The 24081-nt window shown below is 31.2% G+C and overlaps 1 protein-coding gene and 2 long non-coding RNA genes across 3 annotated transcripts in view; 2 read left to right on the top strand and 1 right to left on the bottom strand.

The window, feature by feature from the left end:
* The window catches only part of LOC139523601 (hemicentin-1-like), a 327025-nt gene that overhangs the window by 99546 nt on the left and 203398 nt on the right, over positions 1–24081 (bottom strand). The gene's annotated exons all lie outside the window — the stretch shown is intronic.
* On the top strand, positions 1798–4513 carry LOC139523589 (uncharacterized). Its single transcript, XR_011664650.1, has 3 exons — positions 1798–2449; positions 3855–3963; positions 4446–4513. It is a non-coding gene; the product is annotated as an uncharacterized lncRNA (long non-coding RNA).
* On the top strand, positions 17204–18223 carry LOC139522392 (uncharacterized). Its single transcript, XR_011664415.1, has 2 exons — positions 17204–17354; positions 17908–18223. It is a non-coding gene; the product is annotated as an uncharacterized lncRNA (long non-coding RNA).

The raw sequence follows: 24081 nt of genomic DNA, 5'->3' as shown, positions 1-24081 counted from the left end.
CGATTCAAGCTAAAATATGAAAAATCTACCAAATATGCGAAAAAAATGTCTCTTTTCAGATGGTTTTTGTCAAAAATGAAAGTGGCCGCATCCGTGTTCATCCTCAATCTTTATATATGTTATGTATTATCATCAAATACAACTTATATTTCAATATTTTGGATGAACACGAATGCGGCCACTTTCGTTTTACACGGAAACCGTCTAAAATTTAACTAAAATGCTGGAATTGTGAAGATTTCAGTAATTTAGCATGGCTTAATGGTGGTTGTACCCAATATATGTGCATTGTATTGTCAAAAACAGCCCATATTTATGTAGCAGAACCATTTTACTGTCCAATTAATAACTAAAAGTTTACATTTTAACAATTTTGTAAAACTGCTATATTTTGGGGCCAAAAAGTGCTCTTACCGGACCTACTCCTTTGTTGTGTTGACATGAATATCAATTATGTGGTCATTTTTTATACTTTTTTGTTTACAAAACTTTCAAATTTTCGAAAAACTAAAGATTGTCTTATCCCGGGAATAGATAACCTTAACAGTATTGAGCACACCTTTTTGGAATTTTCGATCCTCAATGCTCTTTAACTTTGAATTTGTTTGGGTTTTTTTTAACGTTTTGATATGAGCGTCACTAATAAGTCTTATTTAGACGAAACGCGAGTCTGGTGTACTAAATTATAATCCTGGTACCTTTAATAACTTTTGATACGAAAAGTTGCATGAGCAAGCCATGTTGATGATTCGAACATAGCAAACAGGTAAACTAGTGGTGGTTTAAATTTTACAATATATCAAAGTTTGTAAACAGATTATTTCTCAAAATTCATGTTCTCACACAAGTTATATATTAATTACGATAGAAATATTTAATAAGACAAAAGGTCTGGTTAGCTCCGAACGAGAACAAGAAATTCTATTCTTTCATCCTTTAAATTTAACAATGATCAGTGAATCAAATTTAACAACAACAAAATTATTTTAATTATCTAATCCTTATCATTAACCTATCATTTCAATAAATATTTATAAAGAATGTTTAGCAATCAACAAATATTCAGATAACTGCGTTTGGTTACCAAAAAACTTGTACCTGATTCTTTAGTCATTACAATTTTCACAGAAGTATAAGTAATTTACGGCCTAGTGTTTTGAAATGGACTATTTGTGTTTATTGGTAATAATCTATATGTTCCTGATGATGGGTAAGTATTCCATATTTACAACAGAACTTAAAATACCTCGTAAATTATATTGTACTTTGTTAGTATAGTTTTCATTCGAACGGCCGTTAAATCTCTTTGTGAAAGATCGACATTTACAAGGACGTGCTAACAAAATTAAGAATGACATTGTTTTTATTGTAATATTTTAAGAGGCAATGCCAGAGAAAACCAGGCAGAACTTGGAAATTTTGTTCAACAGCCTTTTTGAGATAAATGTGTTTTTGTAATGTATCCACCTTGTTTTGTTGGGAAATGACATTTTAAAAAGTCATATTGGGTTATTATGTATAAAAAAATGAATTTGATTTTTCAGTAAATTTGACTGCTTATATAGGGAAATAGGGGTATTAATTTCTCAACAAAAACAGCCTACAATATAACAATTGATATATATTCTAAAAGATGACCATGAATACAACAGGAAATGATAATAACATCTTTGGTATCTGTTGATATGTAAATGTTCTAATGCAGTAAACTGTCAGGAAACAGCAGTTTATTTTCGTCTTTTTGGTGTTTAGACATACCAAAAGTGATGCTCTTCAATTTAAAAACCGATAAAGGTTGTGACCAGCTGGTAATGGGTGTGTTTGGATATACGCCTGAGGCAGCCTATGGTTACCCATAGGTACCTATGGTTTGATATTTTACATATAAAATATCAAACCATAGGTACCTATGGGTAACCATAGTCTGCCTTAGGCGTATATCCAAACACCCCCATAGTTTTGACAGAAAAATGAACTTCTGTTGTATATTTGTATACATAATTGAACATTTTGATAAGATTTAAGAAAAGTACATAACTTTGTGGTGTTGGGAAACTTATTTCCCTCACCAGGAGATTGTTGCATACATGTACGGGTGATCACTTCCAGACAGAGGTAGTTACAAATTATATCTGTACGGGAATGAAGATTATTTATAAGACTGAAATTATTGTATTATCTGCTGGAAATGTGGAATATGAGGAATTTAAAGCCATTCGTGAGTAGTTTTTGATGATTCAGCTGGACAAATGCTGGAAATTATACAGTTTTCTCCCACCTTAAAACAGACTCAGTACATGGTATATCATGGACACCAAAAGCAAACTATAAAGATCTAAATGCCATAATTTTGTGCATCTTGAAAACTGGAAAGGCGGATCACTTTGAAGCAGATGATAGTGATAGTGTTTAAAAGAATTCTTTGCGACAGTTATACCAGTTGGAACAGGTAATAGTTTAAATTATGAAAGTTTTAAATTACTTCTCGGATAAATCATATGGCCCGTTCAATAATTTTAATACATCCCCCCTTTCCCTTTTATTTTTAGTTACAATGTGAAATTATTCTCTGCAAATGTATGATCTGTGCTGAAAGCAATTTTATACAATTTTATTCATCATGTTTAAACATTATTTGAATAGGATAATAATTTAAAATAAAAAAAAACAAAAAAAACTACATGTATCAGACTCAAACATTACATAAAAAAAGAAGATTTGGTTATGATCATTATGATTGCCAATGAGAAAATCACATGTACAACTATCCTCCATATACAAAACAGACCATACATGAATGTCACCTTATTTATTATGCTTATCATTAATATGTACATGTCAGTAAGGTATGTCCATGTGCCAAAATGAATGTACATGTAGGCAAAATGCGACTACATGTACAACTGAATACATTTGCATGTACATGTACATGTAGAATAGATAAATGTATAAACAGATGTGGCATGAGTGTCAATGATAGATCATGATACAACTCTCCATCCAAGTCACAATTTATAAAAGTAAAGACAATCCTACAGTTATCAGGATAGTCATACATGTATGTATGTTTATGTCAGATATACATGTAAACAGTAAGCTTAATTTGTTAAAAATCAGGAACGTCAAATTAAAATTTTCTGTAATTTTGATTGCTACATATACAGTGTACCTATATTTTATGACATATGAAAGACACACATATATTGAAAAGTGGTTATCATGATTACATATATATTTATTTATAAAAATAAAACTTGTATATCAAATCTTAAGATAATTAGATTCTTAATCCACTATTTAGATGGGAACTTTTGGGACAGCAATACCTTTGTATCATAAAATTGTTGTTTATTGTCCTTCGTGTCCTTAGAAACTAAATTAGACATGTGATATATACATGATACAATTGCAAGGATTTCAAACTTTTAACATTTAGTTCAAAACTGAAAAAAATATTTTAAAATTAGCACATTTTGAGATCTTGTCATTAGAATTTAGATACATTTGTACATGTACATGTGTGATCCTGAAACGCATAACATATAAGGTTAATTTGACTCAAATATATCAAGTAAAGTTGTTTAGTAATAAGTTAATCACAATTTACCTTTCTGCTTTAAAGTGTTCATTTAGATCATTTTATTCATTAACCTGTCCATTTAAAAATAGAATTAATCATACAAAAAAGTCTTGTAACTTTGAATGTTTTAATGTAGTAAGATGCTAACAGCTCATTATATATTTTCCACTGGTTCTTAAGATAAGAAAATAACTAATTTGATTTTAAATACAATTTTCCAAATTCAATTCAAAGAATAATTGATCACCTTATAATCTGTTATTTCTTTAAACAGATAAAAGATACATCAGATGACAGACTTACATATAGAGGAGCCTATAATTAGAGAAATGGATCAACTTGATTTTGAAGTTAACCTACTGCATTAATATGAAAATTCATAAGTGAGTACCAGTATCTCTTAAAGTACATTTTTTACGTGTTTATCTATATTTTGATAAAGTACCATATGAGATAAAGTATGTGAAATCTTAAATCCTGTAAATAAACTAAACATTACATCAGTGCATAATGTAAATCAGAATAAGAATGCATAACAAATGAATTGTTAAACATTTTAATATGACCAGTGTCAGCTTAATTTAAGAACAAATAAAAACACAGATGACACACACATAAAAATTAATGAGACCAAGTGTGTATTTTCCAGATATGCAAGAAGGGTTTTAATCTCTCACTACAAATATATTTGAATTCCTGAATGTGAAATCTTCTAAAAAATTATACTAAACTTCAAATATGTGTACTTGAATATATGTATATAATATTAAAATTCATCTTATTTAATATAATTAATTTAAAACATTTTCAAGCAAAAAACTGATGTATAAATGTATAGCTTGACTATTCCTTCATTTGTTTTCAGGTGACTGAGCTTAAAGAAAATCACACATGAAACTGTAACCAGTTTGGGAGACTCATACAACAGAACATTTCAATACCTATTAAGTTTTTTATGTATATGTTTGACTTTTGGTAATATTTTGGAAGTTACTTTAGTAATTGAGAGACCTCAATGTTGAAAATGACAATTTTGATAGAGGACAATTTTAAGAATATCAACTTAGTTGTTTATGAATCTTTATCGTTTAAAATATTACTGGGTATCTGAAAGAATATTTCAAAATTTTCTGAAACTATTTAGATATTTATCATGTTTCATGTGTTTATATAGGCAAATATTTATACATGTCATTTATGTTATGCAAGGGTTTATATGAATTTCTAAAAAGATGTATATATATGTGTTGATAAAATTAGTTCCAAATTATTACAGAGTAACAGAAAATGGGATCAATTTATATTAAAACAAATCTGTTATAAGGGAATGAAAAGTCAAAAATTGTATTTTTTAAAATAATTGTGTTAACATTGTTGTGCTATTTAAAAATATGTACACAAAAAAGAACAAACTTATAAGTATCAATGTAGTATGCCCTTGTTATTTTTTGTTTTGTGCAGTACATGCATTTGAATCTTGATCAAAATTTATGGATTGAATTACTAAACAGAATAAACTAATTGTTATGTTAACACTGTTGCTAAGTATATGTCACATTTAATCAGGCCAAGTTATCCGTCTTATTAACAAAGGAGGTTTGATATGATTGCCAATTTCAAGGCTACATGAACCTATCACAGTTCTCTTTAGGCCATAATCATTGTGATGTATGGAAATAATTCTCTGTTGTCATATTCTGACTTTTATACAAACCAGGTGATGAAGATAAAGGGTGCTTCTATTTCCAAAGGTTTTGAAGAAACTGCTATGGAACACAATAAAAATCAGAAGATGTAGTATAACAGTGGCGGGTCCAGAAATTTTCATAAGGGGGGCCCACTGACTGACCTAAGGGGGCCCCCTCCAGTCACGCTTCAGTGATTCCCTATATGACCCCCCCTGCCCCCCCCCCCTAAATCCGCCTCTGCATAATCGTAATCAGACAACTCTCCATTAAGAGACCATACAATGTAAAAGTTTATAGTAATAGGTACAGCCTTCAATAAAGAATTAAACCACTCTGCATAATCATATTTGATTTTGCAAAAACAAATGGTCCGAGTACACAGTTATCGTCCTTTGATTTTCGTTGTCCACGAATATAGTCCTTAGTGTGGACAGTGTGTTACTTGCCAATTTTTGTTATACCCCTTCCAAATTAATTTCTCCATGTTTATGCCTCATATAGCAAGTTGGGGGGTGAAATGACACTGTAAAAAAATTTGGGTCATAAATATTAATGTAAAGTAGTGATTAGGTCCAGCTGAAAAAGGTCAAAAATTAGCACTTCGGAAGCTGTCAAAAGATTTCAAGACCCCCTTAACATAAGATTGTCCATATTTTGAGTTAGAGCTGATGAAGTTTTCTATAATTTTGATATAATTTGTCCCAAAAGTAGTACAACACACTGTAAAAATATTATTGAGAAAGCGCAGGTGGGATTTTTTGAATTTTCATTTATTGTCTAAAAGAAATGCACTACGAAATAACTGTGTACTCGGACCTAAGAGGTGAAATCAGGAAATATAGAATCTGTACTTTGGCAACTTCCCTGAATGATTTGATGGTGTCAATTTGTCAAATAGCATAAAACTAAAGGATTTAAACTTTTATTTGATAGAATTTCTGCAAAAATGACCAATTTTGGCATTATATGGTCAAAATAAGCATTTCATAGCTTTTTCAATTTTGATGCATAAGTGGCATTCTGACTTTCTATCTGACATGTTTTCATGTGTCAATTTTTGTGTTTCTATGCTTTAATCCAGTTTTATTACTCATTTGTGAACTCTGAATCTACAGAAAAGAAGATTATCTCAGAAAATATGAGCAAAATGTGTTGTATAAATGACCCTCGTCTAACGCCCTTTTTGGATCAAGTTAAATGTGAGGAGCATGGCACATAAAAGTTGAAGTCCATAATAAAGACCTCACTAAATTTGTATTGAAAGCACTTAACAATGTCTTTTGTACCTGTTTCATTTCACATAATATGTTTCTTTACTTCTGTAGGATAGCATGTGGTTCAAATATAAGCCTGTTGAGACTAAAATTGCATGCAAGTTTTTCACTAAAAAGTGAAAAATCTTTGTATCAGACCATACTGTCTGCTAAAAAAGTTGAATGTAAGAGCCTTTTTGTGCTCAGATTTATTGTATCATGTCACCTGAGTATAGAAATGATAGAAAAGACACAAATTTTTATTTCCTATAGCTTCAATATGCATTTTTAAATGTAAATATGTGCTACGGCCTAAATTGACCCTAAATTATTTTTAGTCTTACTTGGCCTAAGACCCTTTTAAACTAATATGATATGTTATTTGTAAGTTTTCTTTCCATTTAAAGTACATTAAATACATATGTAAGGATTATTTACAATCAAAAAGCTTCACAAATTTAAAATTGCTGGAAAATATTACATCTTCATTTAAGGCCCCCTTTCATTGAAAAACCTCCATTTTTATGCACAGGCTCATATAAATTTGACTTTTGAAAAATTATGCTAAGTCTGATATATCAAATGAGTACTCTATTGCTTTAAATACATGATATGTTATATATTAAGGCATTTTAAAAGTATTTTTTTGCAATATTTAAATTTTAAAAGCCCCAAATGTTGATAGTTAAAATTTCTCAATTTTAACGTCTACATTTAACACGCAAAGTTGAATATAGAATTAATCATATTGTCTATAATATATATCCTATTGCTATGAAACTTTGTAAGCAGTCTTGTAATATATTAAGCTTTAGTCATACCAAGTTTTATTAAGATTGGTCAACTTTTTCTATCCTATTAGGTCCGAGTACACAGTTATCGTCCTTTGATTTTCGTTGTCCACGAATATAGTCCTTAGTGTGGACAGTGTGTTACTTGCCAATTTTTGTTATACCCCTTCCAAATTAATTTCTCCATGTTTATGCCTCATATAGCAAGTTGGGGGGTGAAATGACACTGTAAAAAAATTTGGGTCATAAATATAAATGTAAAGTAGTGATTAGGTCCAGCTGAAAAAGGTCAAAAATTAGCACTTCGGAAGCTGTCAAAAGATTTCAAGACCCCCTTAACATAAGATTGTCCATATTTTGAGTTAGAGCTGATGAAGTTTTCTATAATTCTGATATAATTTGTCCCAAAAGTAGTACAACACACTGTAAAAATATTATTGAGAAAGCGCAGGTGGGATTTTTTGAATTTTCATTTATTGTCTAAAAGAAATGCACTACGAAATAACTGTGTACTCGGACCAAATAGCATGCTTATTTATAGATTTTGTCACTATCAATTATATACGTGCATGTACTCATGTATTCATGTGGTTTCGTCCTTGATTTGAAATCCCCCCCCAAAAAAAAATTAATTATAAATGGAAAAGATCCATGGTCATGATGGTCATGCCAGTTGGGAGTTTAGAATATATAAGGTTGAGAAATGAGGATCTAATCATTTATTATTCGACCGCAAACAATTTTTGGGAATGTATAATGGTATGATGTCGTCATTGTTGTTGTCTGAAGTCACATTGGTTTCCGGACAATACCTTCAGTTTAAATTAATGGATATCTATGAAATTTTGTTATAAGGTTCAATTCCCTTAAAAGAAGGTTTTGATAAATTTGGGGATGATGGTCCTTGGAACACAACAGATTGTCTTGAGGTGCTGCACACATGTGCCAAATATCGAAAGATTTTGTCAAAGGGCAAACAGATAATGCTCCCGACACAAAATTGTAAACAAAAGTCATCTTTTAACTTTGAGGTCAAAGGTCAAAGTACAGCAAAAAATTGTATTATAGGTATCTGTGGCATTGACTTATGATCTAGATGCCAATTCAGTGAGAATTTTCTTGCATATTCCAACTAAGTACTTTCATGGTGAAAATTTGTACAAAAAAGGCCTACAGGAAATGAATAGTGTACATTTTATGCTTGCTATGGTAACCAAAGGAACAAAGTGGCGACAAGACTACAACTTTTTTCTTTTTTTTTTTCATCAAAAACTCACTAAAACATGATAAATACAATAAAGATGCAAAATTGTATGTTATTTTGCCACTTAATCCATGTAATACCATTTTGGTTTGCCAAAGCATAATTTTCTCAATATTACAATTTTCCTTATTTTTTGCATTTTTTTACTGAATTGTTTTAAAAAGAGTAAAAAAGATACCAAAAATTGTACTTTCATTATTTGTATGCCCCACCTACGATAGTGCCTCCATTCGTCTGTCCGTCCGTCCGTCTGTCCCGCTTTAGGTTAAAGTTTTTGGTCAAGGTAGTTTTTGATGAAGATGAAGTCCAATCAACTTGAAACTTAGTAACATGTGCCCTATGATATGTTTTTTCTAATTTAAATTCCAAATTAGAGTTTTGACCCCAATTTTACGGTTCACTGAACATAGAAAATGATAGTGCAAATTTCAGGTTAAAGTTTTTGGTCAAGGTAGTTATTGATAAAGTAGAAATTTAATCAACTTGAAACTTAGTGTACATGTTCCCTTTGATAACATCATTATAATTTGAATGCCGAATTAGAGAATTTATTCCAATTTCACGGTCCACTAAACATAGAAAATGATAGTGCGAGTGGGGCATCCGTGTACTGTGGACACATTCTTGTTTTAAACCAACATAGTACTAGACTTCCATATCAGTAGTAAGTCATAAATGTTGTTTTCCTCTGGTGATGGATAATTGAAAACGGTTAGAAACTGGCTTTTCTTAAATTTTCTCAATTTTTCTTATTTTAGCATTTTTTTACCTTATTTTTTTTTTTTAAATCAAAAAGATACCAAAAATTTCATTTTCATCATTTTTCACACCAAAATAGTACTAGACTTGCATATGATAGTTTATTCATTAGTGTTGTTTTCCTCTGGTGATGGATAAATGAAAATGGTAAAAAAACGGCTTTTCTCAAACTTTCTCAATTTTCCCTATTTTAGCATTTTTTTTACCTTATTTCTTGAAAAAAATCAAAAAGATACCAAAAATTTTATTCTTATTATTTTTTACACCAAAATAGTACAAGACTTCCATACAGGTAGTTAAGTCATTTAGGTTGTTTTTCTCCAATGATTGATCATTGAAAATGGTTAGAAACTGGCATTTCTCAATTTTCCTTATTTTAGCATTTGTTTACCTTATTTTTTGAAAAAAATCAAAAAGATACCAAAAATTTTATTTCCATTATTTTTTACACCAACATAGTTCTAAACTTCCATATAGGTAGTTTAGTCATAAGGGCTGTTTTTCTCCAATGATGGTTCATTGAAAACGGTTAGCAACTGGCATTTCTCAATTTTTTCAATTTTCCTTATTTTAGCATTTTTTTACCTTATTTTTTGAAAAAAATCAAAAAGATACCAAAAATTTTATTTTCATTATTTTTTACACCAACATAGTACTTGACTTTCATATAGGTAGTTTTGTCATTTTTGATGTTTTGTATTGTTTTTTTGATGACGGATAATTGAAAACAGTAAGAAACTGGCCTTTTCCCCATACATTTCAAAGGAAAATAGCGGTTTGAGCCCTTATATTGAATTTCATTAAAAAAAATGTCAAATTCACAAAAAATTGAAAAAAAATTATATATTCCCAGTCAGTATGTTATACTGAAAGGGAAAAATATAAGTTTGACCAAATTAATTTTTTTTAGTTGAACAGTCCTGCCTGGTTTTCTCTGGCATTGCTAGACAATAAAATGTAGATGTAAGCAACCACAGTTTATAGTCCGGCCTTTGAAAGTGGAATTTATATTGTATACCTCGCTATAACATGCATAAAGGGCAGCAACACGACAAGATAGAACAAAATATCAATATAATTGAGAAAACCTTTGTCCTGGTTGTGTATATAATTATAATTTAAAACAAAGGAGAATGTCCGGTAAGGACCGATTTTGGCCTCAAATTTCAGTTTCATCGAACGAAAGATTTCGACCACTTTTTGAACACTTAAGTGTCTATTTCAATTGATTCAATTATTTTTTGTGAAAGATTTTAACTCATTTAGTAATTAAAAAGGATCCGATTCAAGCTAAAATATGAAAAATCTACCAAATATGCGAAAAAAATGTCCCTTTTCAGATGTTTTTTGTCAATCTTTATATATGTTATGTATTATCATCAAATACAACTTATATTTCAATATTTTGGATGAACACGAATGCGGCCACTTTCGTTTTACACGGAAACCGTCTAAAATTTAACTAAAATGCTGGAATTGTGAAGATTTCAGTAATTTAGCATGGCTTAATGGTGGTTGTACCCAATATATGTGCATTGTATTGTCAAAAACAGCCCATATTCATGTAGCAGAACCATTTTACTATCCAATTAATAACTAAAAGTTTACATTTTAACAATTTTGTAAAACTGCTATATTTTGGGGCCAAAAAGTGCTCTTACCGGACCTACTCCTTTGTTGTGTTGACATGAATATCAATTATGTGGTCATTTTTTATACTTTTTTGTTTACAAAACTTTCAAATTTTCGAAAAACTAAAGATTGTCTTATCCCGGGAATAGATAACCTTAACAGTATTGAGCACACCTTTTTGGAATTTTCGATCCTCAATGCTCTTTAACTTTGAATTTGTTTGGTTTTTTTTAACGTTTTGATATGAGCGTCACTAATAAGTCTTATTTAGACAAAACGCGCGTCTGGTGTACTTAATTATAATCCTGGTACCTTTAATAACTTTTGATACGAAAAGTTGCATGAGCAAGCCATGTTGATGATTCGAACATAGCAAACAGGTAAACTAGTGGTGGTTTAAATTTTACAATATATCAAAGTTTGTAAACAGATTATTTCTCAAAATTCATGTTCTCACACAAGTTATATATTAATTACGATAGAAATATTTAATAAGACAAAAGGTCTGGTTAGCTCCGAACGAGAACAAGAAATTCTATTCTTTCATCCTTTAAATTTAACAATGATCAGTGAATCAAATTTAACAACAACAAAATTATTTTAATTATCTAATCCTTATCATTAACCTATCATTTCAATAAATATTTATAAAGAATGTTTAGCAATCATCAAATATTCAGATAACTGCGTTTGGTTACCAAAAAACTTGTACCTGATTCTTTAGTCATTACAATTTTCACAGAAGTATAAGTAATTTACGGCCTAGTGTTTTGAAATGGACTATTTGTGTTTATTGGTAATAATCTATATGTTCCTGATGATGGGTAAGTATTCCATATTTACAACAGAACTTAAAATACCTCGTAAATTATATTGTACTTTGTTAGTATAGTTTTCATTCGAACGACCGTTAAATCTCTTTGGGAAAGATCGACATTTACAAGGACGGGCTAACAAAATTAAGAATGACATTGTTTTTATTGTAATATTTTAAGACATTTTCATTACTTTTACAGTTTGATATTTTCAGATATAATGCGTGATTTCGAATCATGACAATTAAAGTGTAGAATAGATAAAATACTTTATCATGCAATTTCCAACTACTGTACAAATAGCAGGTAAATAAATACAGTTTTGCTTTATTTGTACTTGTACAACTAAAGTCTCCTGTTACCCAACAGTCATGTTGAGAAAACCGTTATATGAATATTGCTGTTTCCTAACCAGTTCATTTTGGTGACCTCTTCGCGGTCCGCGTTTCAACGATTTCTTTGAAAAATTAAAGAAAATGATTTGGATTAATAACTACAGTTTCAAGTTTTGGGAAACATTTCAGGATAAATAAAATATATGTATATCGTCGGAAATATAAATTAAAACATGTACTCGCTACGTTAACAGTACTATGTACCAGTAAATGAAATTATCGTGCCCTTACTGACGATATCATTATATGCCAAAAATCATGACTTGAGCTCTTTCCATGTTTTTCAAATGATTATGGTTAATGTTTGTCAAATATCATGAATAAATAACAACTATACAACTGTTCTGTATATTTTTCATTATCTGATTTATTTTATGTTCAGATCAAGTTTATCAGATATATGTAGTGTGTCCACTTGCTTTTATTTAAGGCCGTTTCAAAATATTCAGATCCTGTAATAGTTGGTCGAACAGGTTTTTTTTTCACATGTCATTTCAATTCCAATAAAACAATTCATGTAAGTATTACATATAAGAACAAAAAGTTGTGGTATGATAGCCAATGAGACAACTCTTCAAAAGAGACCAAAATGACATAGAAATTAACATCTATATGTCACCGTATGGCTTTAAACAATCAGCAAAGCCCATACCGCATAGTAAGCTATAAAGGGCACCGAAATGACAATGTAAAACAATTCAAATGCGAAAACTAACGACAACCACTGATTTACAGGCTCCTGACTCGGGACAGGCACATACATACATTATGAGACGGGGTTAAACATGTTAGCGGGATCTCAACCCTCCCGCATGTCTTTTTACAGAACAATCGTCTTTTGGAGTGTTTTTTCTTATTGTAATCGAAGTCATCATCACGTCGATTCCCAAAATCATCATTCCAATTGAACGTAAATAAACACATAATAAAAAGCTGAATTCAGCTCCCCAATTGTGAACTTTTATATGTTTATGTAACAACATTTCCACAATGCCTGCTTATCAAGCATATATTTCAAAGTTAAAACCATATTCTAGGTCTATTACTTCTCATTATGATTTCCAAGAAAGATGGTTGCTCCTCAAAAGAAAGCTTTCAAACCATGAGTTTAAACCGTTCCTTAGTTATTTCTTGAATGCCATCACTAGCTGACCGTTATGTTTATATATATTTCACATATGACATGTGTTACGATCACCGAAATAATATTGAACTAAATGTTTGAGCATTTATTCAAAATGTTAAAAAAGTTTGTTATAATTAAAATGTTATTGTATATCGGTATATTTTCAAACTAATTACACTTCATATTAAAACAACTAACTATATATACATATTTATAGCTTCATCTCAGATTCCTCCCGGACCACCATCCATCGACGGACCTCAGATCATTGTTTTGAATTCTCAGACAACTTTACATTGTACGTCTGCTAGAGGTGATCCAACACCCACTTTGACATGGTTCAGGGACAACATGGAACTAACAACTGGAATTATTACAACAATATCCGGTACAGCGGTGACAACATCATTAACATTTAATGTTACCAAAGACGATCATTTAGGGATTTTTGAGTGCCGTGCAGAAAATGGTGTACTACAAAACCCACTTTCTACCACTAAATTCATCGAAGTTCACTGTAACTTTATTTCTGGAATCAAATTCTGGATTACAAAACTACCTCTTGAATAAAAACATAATTATTCCAGCCATCTTATTTTTGATTTTGCAAAATTAATTTTTTAAGTGATCAATAGGGACATTTTAACTACACGTTTCGTTTGCAATTACGTATTTACTCTATTTTGGAATCTCGGGAAAACGGTTTTATCACAAGCTTTCATGTTGTCGTTTAAAAAAATACAAAAACAAATAATAGGAGGATTTAACCTCAATGAATACAAAAGCGTCATTTTCCTTTTCATTTAGTATTTAGAATAACGAACCATGACAAAATTGATGGCTAATAGGTGTTACTGCGGCAGTTCTTTTTTCACTATTTTTTAAATGAGAGTGGAAACTCAAAAAACAAACTTCGCGATAATCTAGAAAAAACAGATTCATAGAATTATAGCATCAATTAACGTTTACTTACATGAATTAAAGTTATATTTAATTTATTTGAAGAAACTGAAAATTATTGGGATTGTTATATAAGCACTACTCGTGACTATAGGGAAATGAAACCATTTATCCTTTTTCGAATGATTACCATAATATAATTATAATACACTGATCAATATGATAAAAGTTAAATTAATTTGCCATATTCCTTGCATCTTCTTGTCTGATCTAACAAGTTTAAAAGAATTTAATATATATGTTGAAAATGTGTGTTTTATAACAAGTACAGTAAAACCTGTATAAACCGGCCGGCTACGGGACTATGAAAAAGGGCCGGTTTGGACAGTGAGTCGGTTTATTCAGGTTTCCGTTTTGACCGAAAGTAAATGACTTGTGACGTCTGACATTTTGCATGTACAAGTTCTCTCTGATTGTTAATTATATCTGATAAATTAAAATACTTTCACTTCGTTTTTCATTGTTTGCATTTGCATCATATTGCTCGCGTTGTTTGTATATATACATGTTGTGATTTATTTTAGCTTGATGACGCAAATTCATCAATCGCCTTAAATGTGGGGTAAGATCTGCCTACCCTTACATAGCACCTAGTTTTGGGTTGTGCTTTTGTTAATCAATGTTAAGTTTGTGGACTGCTATTTTTTTTTTTTTTTTTTTTTTACAAAAAGGGTTTTATCAATCTCCGGCGCTGAGTTCATTTCCGTTCGATACATGCTCCGCAATACTACACTTAATATTGAGTGTAGTGTTACATAGTATTGAACGGAATAAATATTGGATCCCTGCGCCAGAGATTTTGGTTTATATCAATTTTCAAGACTTGCTTAATAAGAGATGTATAAATGTGCCGATTTAAAATATGTTTTAAAAAATCGGTATTATGTATGTTGGCATTTGTGTGTTAAGCAATTTTGTGTATCTGTTGTTCTGTTGTTTGTTCCTTAAAGTTAATATCTTTCCCTCAGTTTTGGTTTGTGACCTAGATTTTTTTCAGTTAAATCTAGTCCTGACTATTAAACAGTGGTATACTATAATTGTTGTTGATGTTCAGGATTCCTAAAAATTGCTTACTAAAATCTGCACGAATTTAGCATGTTAAAGTTCAGTTGGTAAGTCGCCAAATAAAGATGGCGCAAAATTTCCGGTTTACGGTTTCAACATAAAATAAACTCATCATAGATACCAGGATTAAAATTTTATATTTACGCAAGAAGCGCGTTTCATCTACAAAAAAACTCATCAGTGACGCTCGAATAAAAAAATGTTTACTCCAAATAGAGTACGAAGTTGAAGAGCATTGAGGACCTAACCTTCCCTAAAGGTGTGCCAAATACAGCGCAGGTAATCTATTCCTGAGGTAGAAAAGCCTTACTTTTTCAAAAATTTTAAGTTCTGTTAACAATTGATTTATAATTATGAACATATCGATGATAACTTAAGTCGACACAGAAGGGTTGACTACTGGGCTGGTGAATGGGAATATGTAGTACAAGCATTATTGTCAATAAAAAAATCACAAAAAGAGAGGAAACGACAAAGAAAATTAACAAGTATAGGAAGTAACATGTATGCAACAGAAAACTTTTAATATTTTTTTCTCTTTTAAAAATATATGAGTCATTTGATCATTGAAATGAAAAAAAAGACTATTCTTTTTGTTATCCCTGCTCATAGAGGGATGATAACATGGTTGACCAAATGCACCACATGCATGCTAAAGTTGATGGCATTCTATATGGGATACAAAAAAAATCAGTTTACATGAAAGAATACAAAAAAGAAATTTAGCTGAAAACATACATAACAAATAACTTAAGATTTGGGTTTACAAATCACCAACACTGTTCCTCACTGAAGACTTGCACATACATGCTAATAATATTTGCTAAAACTCAAATTTCCTTAAGAACGTGTATATTCACGATAAATGCGAATGAGTACTACGAATCAGCCATTGTCACTAATATTATACATTAATGCTTTTTATTCAGTCTTTTAAACAATTGAAAATTAAAAGGTTAGTATTTCAAATAGCAATCCATGTATTTTATCGCATCTAATTGAAGACAAAACGTCTTTATTCACTTGTAAAAAAGAGTTTTCCTTCAAAACAATGTATTTACTTTTCGTTTATTTTTCTTCAAATTTGTTGAAACACTTTTACTGAACCGCATAAGCTCTCATAGTTTATCATCTCAACCTATGTATTATAGTGACTTTTTGTTTTGTCTTTGTAAATAATTAACCCTTAATGAATCTTGATAAAAAAATCCTTCCGTGTCCTGACCATATTGTACCCTGAACATGCCGTACCTCATGAAAGCTCTATATGTATACCATGTCGTTCCTCACGGAATGTCTACATGCATATCATTTCGTGACTCATGAGAGTTTATATGTATACCATTTTGTACCTTATTGAAAATTTGCATTTATGCCAATGCGTACCTCATAAATGATTTGTATGCATTGTTTTACAATTTCGTACATCATGTAGAATTTGTTGGTATGTATGCTTGTATATAATGTTGTACATCGTAGAAGGTTGAATTGAATGTACTTTTTAATGTTTTACAATATGGAAGGTTTGTTTGTGAAAATGGGCCATTTCGTTTCTCATGTGAAATTTGTATGTAAAATAATTCGTATCTTATGTAAGATTTGTATGAAGCTACGGAACAGTTTGTTTTCGCATTTCGTACCTCGTAGGTGATTTATATTTGTTATAGTTCTTCTAGTTGAAATCAGCCGAGCCTTGGGCGCGTCTCGCGTAAATACAAAATTTAGTCTTGATATCTATGATGAGTAAATTTATTAACAGGAACACAAGATAAACAAAACAGAGATATATGTCGAAACTTCTATATAAACTCAATATAGATTTAATTTGGCATTGACGCTAGACGCGTGTTTCGTCTAGAAAAAACCAGACACAGAGATTGGCAACTGTAACAGTGGTCAACGAAATCTAATCCACGTCACGCATCTCACGAGACTTTAACGAGATCGGCATGTTGATTCTATCACGACAAGTACACCACCACGCTTCGATTTTTATTACACATCAAGCATTTCAAAACAGCATAATGTAAGTATATATTTCAATTTCTAGTATGAATTACCTTGTTTTTTTCAGTTTGCAGAAGTTATTATTTAAAATATTGAGACGATTAACGTTTTATTGCAGAATTTAATAAGGGTAAAAACTGGGCCGATATGCACGTTATGAACATTTTTAGCACGGTCGTAATTTTTATCAAAACATTTTCATTTGAAAAGGAATTAAACAAATTGTGAGATGAATTACTTTCCCCAGACATACTGAATTTGCATATAGAGGTTGTTTTTATCATATTTTCATCCACTTTGATGCAATTTACAATTAAAAATCAGTATTATAGCTGTCAGCCATGGTGTTTTGCTTCAATATCAAGACTGACCCCTGTCCGTTTACAGTTTATAAATTTTTCCATCTTCAGAGAATTATTGTACCCAGCACATGCATTACTTTCCTATGAGATACTGGATTTTGGTATAGAAGGTTTTTTTCCATTATTTCCACCACTTTGACATGTTTGATGACATATACAATTTTATATATATTTACATTCAGAAACTGACAGCTTGCTTTTTTTTAACAGGATCCTGCATGTTATAAAAGAACAAAGATGTTGATCAAGTTTACCTATCAGTGCAGCATACAAGAGATATAATATCATACATGTGCTGAATGTTGGACTCCCAAGTCTTTCAGATTGAAAATAAGACTCCCTGGCAAACAGGAACAACTAGTGATGACTTTTTCCAAATGTGACGGCACAGTCATGTAGTGGACTGATTGCTACTATCAATGTGATACTTAAACTAACAATGGTTATGTAAGAGAGAAAAGTACATGTGCTCATCCTGACTGTAAAATGGATAAAAAAGTAAATAAATATCTTGTGTTCAACTTCATTAGTCGTCTTTATGTTTACATAGTTTTTACCAGAAACCTTACATGACTACATGTACATGTAGATGAATAACAATATGATGATGAAGTATGATTGCTAATGAGACAAGGATTTGCATATATGACTATCATTGGAAGGCCACTCTATTCACAAATTCCTTCCTCTCCATGGAAAGTAACATATGTAATTGTTTACATAAAATGACAAAATGTGTAGGAAAAGAAGCAAGTAATGTTCACTCTACTACTGTACTTTAGTCGCTCTCATTGGTCACCATCTATGTTTGTTTCAGTCCTTTAACAAATTATCAGTGGTGCTTATTTATATTTATCTGTTGTGTCGTGTTGTTTCAGTTTTACATGTCCTCATTCTGTGATCACTCTTTCACCTCTCCTGTTTTGAAAAAAATGTTTATGCTAATATTTTCTGCAATAAATTGAAAAGGCACAGATGCTATGACTAAACAGAAATGTGAGGTATATGTCAATGAGACAACAACCCAACGACAACAATATTCTTTGCACATCTATGAATGTTTAAGAATTCTTGTGAAGGTCAAAAGCACATAACGTGTACTTATATATCCATGACCTGGTACATGTATATACCTATTCATGCATTCCGTCCTAAACAAAAGTTGTGTGAAGAGACCAAGCAGTTTATATGCTTATAAAAAATCTGATATTAAAATGAATTTCTGTATAACAAGTTCCAGGAATGAGACTATTTCATTTAAAACAGATGAGATATTTGTGTTAAAGGTTTTAACAGAAGCAGGAGATGTCAAGGGGCAATACAAAAAGTACAAGGTCTTGTAACACAGAGGAAAAAAAATAACAAATGAAAAGAAAATAACTGCACAGAAAAGTACCTTGAGAACAACAAAAACCCACAAAAGATCAGATATAAAAACTTGTGCACAATTTTAGATCTTTCTAATTTCAAACTCAAGTTTCACTACCTGATAGGAAAGAGTAAAGATAAGAATGTTGTAGTACTTCAGAGGTCTATGAAACAAAACATTAAAATTCTACAGTTAGCAGAGCATTTAACTGTACTTATGATACATATTGTTTTTAATCAAAGTCTGATATTAAGTCTTTAAAAAAATACAAATAATGACTGATTCATATTCAATATTTCATGGCAGCAAAAATAGTGATTTCGAAAACACTATAATGTACAAATAAAAAAGAAGATGTGGTATGATTGTAATGAGACAACTATCCACAAAAAACCAAAATGACACAAACATCAACAACTATAGGTCACCGTACGGCCTTCAACAACAAGCAAAGCCCATACCGCATAGTCAGCTTGCAAAGGTTCCATACATAGTTTTATTTTATTTTAGGTCAATCGACAATTAAACAATTAAATTAAATTAAAACAGATATAAATTCAGTTTCTCACGAGACAAAATTCGGCCACAAAATTCTACTGGCTACATATTTTTTTATATATGAAAAAGTTGCTTCATTTCCTTTTTTGACATGTTAAAAGACTATTTTTGTTTTCCTGATTGAACATACACTAAAGTATTGCAGAGTGCTTCTGTTAAAATAAAGTTCTGGTCATGGTTAAAATAATATATCAGAATTTGTTTAGTTTTAAAAAACAATTGCGAAGTAATAATCAATTTAGAACTTCACCTCCGGCAATATTCAGGTGATCGGAGGGCAATAAATTGCGTAATCGCATACCTGTGAATCAACAGTCACAACTCTATTAAAGACCTAATTACCGGAAAATCGGACACACAAAATTTTACTGTGTAATTGAGCAAACTATTGCAAAGATATGCCGTACAGAAAACTTTCTTGTAATAACAATTGAGCATTACCAGATTTGAATTATAAATTATGAAATGCAGATAAAAATATTTTTCTCAAATTGACAATAAATGCTTATAACATTCAAGTATATTTTTTTTTAGAAAAGAATTTATAATATGATTTTATATAATTTTCCCATTGCTTTTCTTGATTATCTATCGAGGTTATTCATCCCTGATTTGATTACATGTCCTAAAGTTTATCGACGAGAATCTCATCCCGGGCCGCGATCTTTAACGGGATTTCACGGAGTTGCCAATCTCTGTGTATATATACCAGTGACGCTCGAATCCAACAAAGTTAAAAAGGCCAAATAAAGTATGAAGTTGAAGAGCATTGAGAACAAAAATTCCAAAAGGTTTTGCCAAACACAGCAAAGATAATCTATACTTGAGGTAAAAAAAATCTGATTATTTCAAAAATTCAAAAGTTCTTTTAAGCAGTTTCTTTATAAAAAGGACCATGTCAATAATAATTCATTTCAGCACAGAAGTGATTCTTCGGGGAATTGGAACTCCACAAGCAGTGGCATTAAAGTTGTTGTAAATAAACTCATCATAGTAACAGGATTTATCACACCTTTGGATATATATATATATATATATATATATATATATATATAACGTTTTTATCCAACGCAATCATAGGTTTGAACGTAGTTTTCAATTTAGACTCGTTTATATTTTTTGTTTGGGCATGTATCATATTTTCCCTCCGGTTTATATGATCCGTTCATCCTATATTGACTCTTAAATTCAAGAGTCAATCTTAAATTGAGAGTAATTTATATGTGTGGTCTAGCGGGACGGCTGCAGTGCAGGCGATTTGGTGCCACGATATCACAGTAGCATGGGTTCGAATCCCGGCGAGGGAAGAACCAAAAATTTGCGAAAGCAAATTTACAGATCTAACATTGTTGGGTTGATGTTTAGACGAGTTGTATATACATTATGTACACAGCCATGTATCACCATCATTGATGGCGATCCGATGGATACATCTGTTGTAGGGTTGTCACTGACTCAGACGTACTTATGAATATAATTATTTTCTGTGACTGTATCTTACATTGCTTTGTAGGATCCTTTACTATAGATAATTTAGCTGATCTGTAACAATAACATCTTCATGCCTTATATATCATGTACTGTAGTACGCCGCTAGATTAAAACTGACGTGGAAAGGTAACACATGCCCACCGAAAGCTCTTTTTTTGAGAGCCCAGGTGGTCGTGTGGTCTAGCGGGACGGCTGCAGTGCAGGCGATTTGGTGCCACGATATCACAGTAGCATGGGTTCGAATCCCGGCGAGGGAAGAACCAAAAATTTGCGAAAGCAAATTTACAGATCTAACATTGTTGGGTTGATGTTTAGACGAGTTGTATATATATATATAAGTACGTCTGAGTCAGTGACAACCCTACAACAGATGTATCCATCGGATCGCCATCAATGATGGTGATACATGGCTGTGTACATAATGTATATACAACTCGTCTAAACATCAAAAATGTTCATAACGTGCATATCGGCCCAGTTTTTACCCTTATTAATAAAATAAAACGTTAATCGTCTCAATATTTTAAATAATAACTTCTGCAAACTGAAAAAAACAAGGTAATTCATACTAGAAATTGAAATATATACTTACATTATGCTGTTTTGAAATGCTTGATGTGTAATAAAAATCGAAGCGTGGTGGTGTACTTGTCGTGATAGAATCAACATGCCGATCTCGTTAAAGTCTCGTGAGATGCGTGACGTGGATTAGATTTCGTTGACCACTGTTACAGTTGCCAATCTCTGTGTCTGGTTTTTTCTAGACGAAACACGCGTCTAGCGTCAATGCCAAATTAAATCTATATTGAGTTTATATAGAAGTTTCGACATATATCGCTGTTTTGTTTATCTTGTGTTCCTGTTAATAAATTTACTCATCATAGATATCAAGATTAAATTTTGTATTTACGCGAGACGCGCCCAAGGCTCGGCTGATTTCAACTAGAAGAACTACAACAAATATAAATCACCTACGAGGTACGAAATGCGAAAACAAACTGTTCCGTAGCTTCATACAAATCTAACATAAGATACGAATTATTTTACATACAAATTTCACATGAGAAACGAAATGGCCCATTTTCACAAACAAACCTTCCATATTGTAAAACGTTAAAAAGTACATTCAATTCAACCTTCTACGATGTACAACATTATATACAAGCATACATACCAACAAATTCTACATGATGTACGAAATTGTAAAACAATGCATACAAATCATTTATGAGGTACGCATTGGCATAAATGCAAATTTTCAATGAGGTACAAAATGGTATACATATAAACTCTCATGAGTCACGAAATGATATGCATGTAGACATTCCGTGAGGAACGACATGGTATACATATAGAGCTTTCATGAGGTACGGCATGTTCAGGGTACAATATGGTCAGGGCACGGAAGGATTTTTTTATCAAGATTCATTAAGGGTTAATTATTTACAAAGACAAAACAAAAAGTCACTATAATACATAGTTGAGATGATAAACTATGAGAGCTTATGTGGTTCAGTAAAAGTGTTTCAACAAATTTGAAGAAAAATAAACGAAAAGTAAATAAATTGTTTTGAAGGAAAACTCTTTTTACAAGTGAATAAAGACGTTTTGTCTTCAATTAGATGCGATAAAATACATGGATTGCTATTTGAAATACTAACCTTTTAATTTTCAATTGTTTAAAAGACTGAACAAAAAGCATTAATGTATAATATTAGTGACAATGGCTGATTCGTAGTACTCATTCGCATTTATCGTGAATATACACGTTCTTAAGGAGAGTTTGAGTTTTAGCAAATATTATTAGCATGTATGTGCAAGTCTTCAATGAGGAACAGTGTTGGTGATTTGTAAACCCAAATCTTAAGTTATTTGTTATGTATGTTTTCAGCTAAATTTCTTTTTTGTATTCTTTCATGTAAACTGATTTTTTTTGTATCCCATATAGAATGCCATCAACTTTAGCATGCATGTGGTGCATTTGGTCAACCATGTTATCACCCCTCTATGAGCAGGGATAACAAAAAGAATAGTCTTTTTTTTCATTTCAATGATCAAATGACTCATATATTTTTAAAAGAGAAAAAAATATTAAAAGTTTTCTGTTGCATACATGTTACTTCCTATACTTGTTAATTTTCTTTGTCGTTTCCTCTCTTTTTGTGATTTTTTTATTGACAATAATGCTTGTACTACATATTCCCATTCACCAGCCCAGTAGTCAACCCTTCTGTGTCGACTTGAGTTATCATCGATATGTTCATAATTATAAATCAATTGTTAACAGAACTTAAAATTTTTGAAAAAGTAAGGCTTTTCTACCTCAGGAATAGATTACCTGAGCTGTATTTGGCACACCTTTAGGGAAGGTTAGGTCCTCAATGCTCTTCAACTTCGTACTCTATTTGGAGTAAACATTTTTTTATTCGAGCGTCACTGATGAGTTTTTTTGTAGATGAAACGCGCTTCTTGCGTAAATATAAAATTTTAATCCTGGTATCTATGATGAGTTTATTTTATGTTGAAACCGTAAACCGGAAATTTTGCGCCATCTTTATTTGGCGACTTACCAACTGAACCTTAACATGCTGAATTCGTGCAGATTTTAGTTAGCAATTTTGAGGAATCCTGAACATCAACAACAATTATAGTATACCACTGTTTAATAGTCAGGACTAGATTTAACTGAAAAAAATCTAGGTCACAAACCAAAACTGAGGGAACGATATTAACTTTAAGGAACAAACAACAGAACAACAGATACACAAAATTGCTTAACACACAAATGCCAACATACATAATACCGATTTTTTAAAACATATTTTAAATCGGCACATTTATACATCTCTTATTAAGCAAGTCTTGAAAATTGATATAAACCAAAATCTCTGGCGCAGGGATCCAATATTTATTCCGTTCAATACTATGTAACACTACACTCAATATTAAGTGTAGTATTGCGGAGC

Source organism: Mytilus edulis, chromosome 5, assembly GCF_963676685.1.
Source record: "Mytilus edulis chromosome 5, xbMytEdul2.2, whole genome shotgun sequence".
Taxonomy (NCBI): domain Eukaryota; kingdom Metazoa; phylum Mollusca; class Bivalvia; order Mytilida; family Mytilidae; genus Mytilus; species Mytilus edulis.
This window is presented reverse-complemented; position numbering and strand designations above follow the sequence as displayed.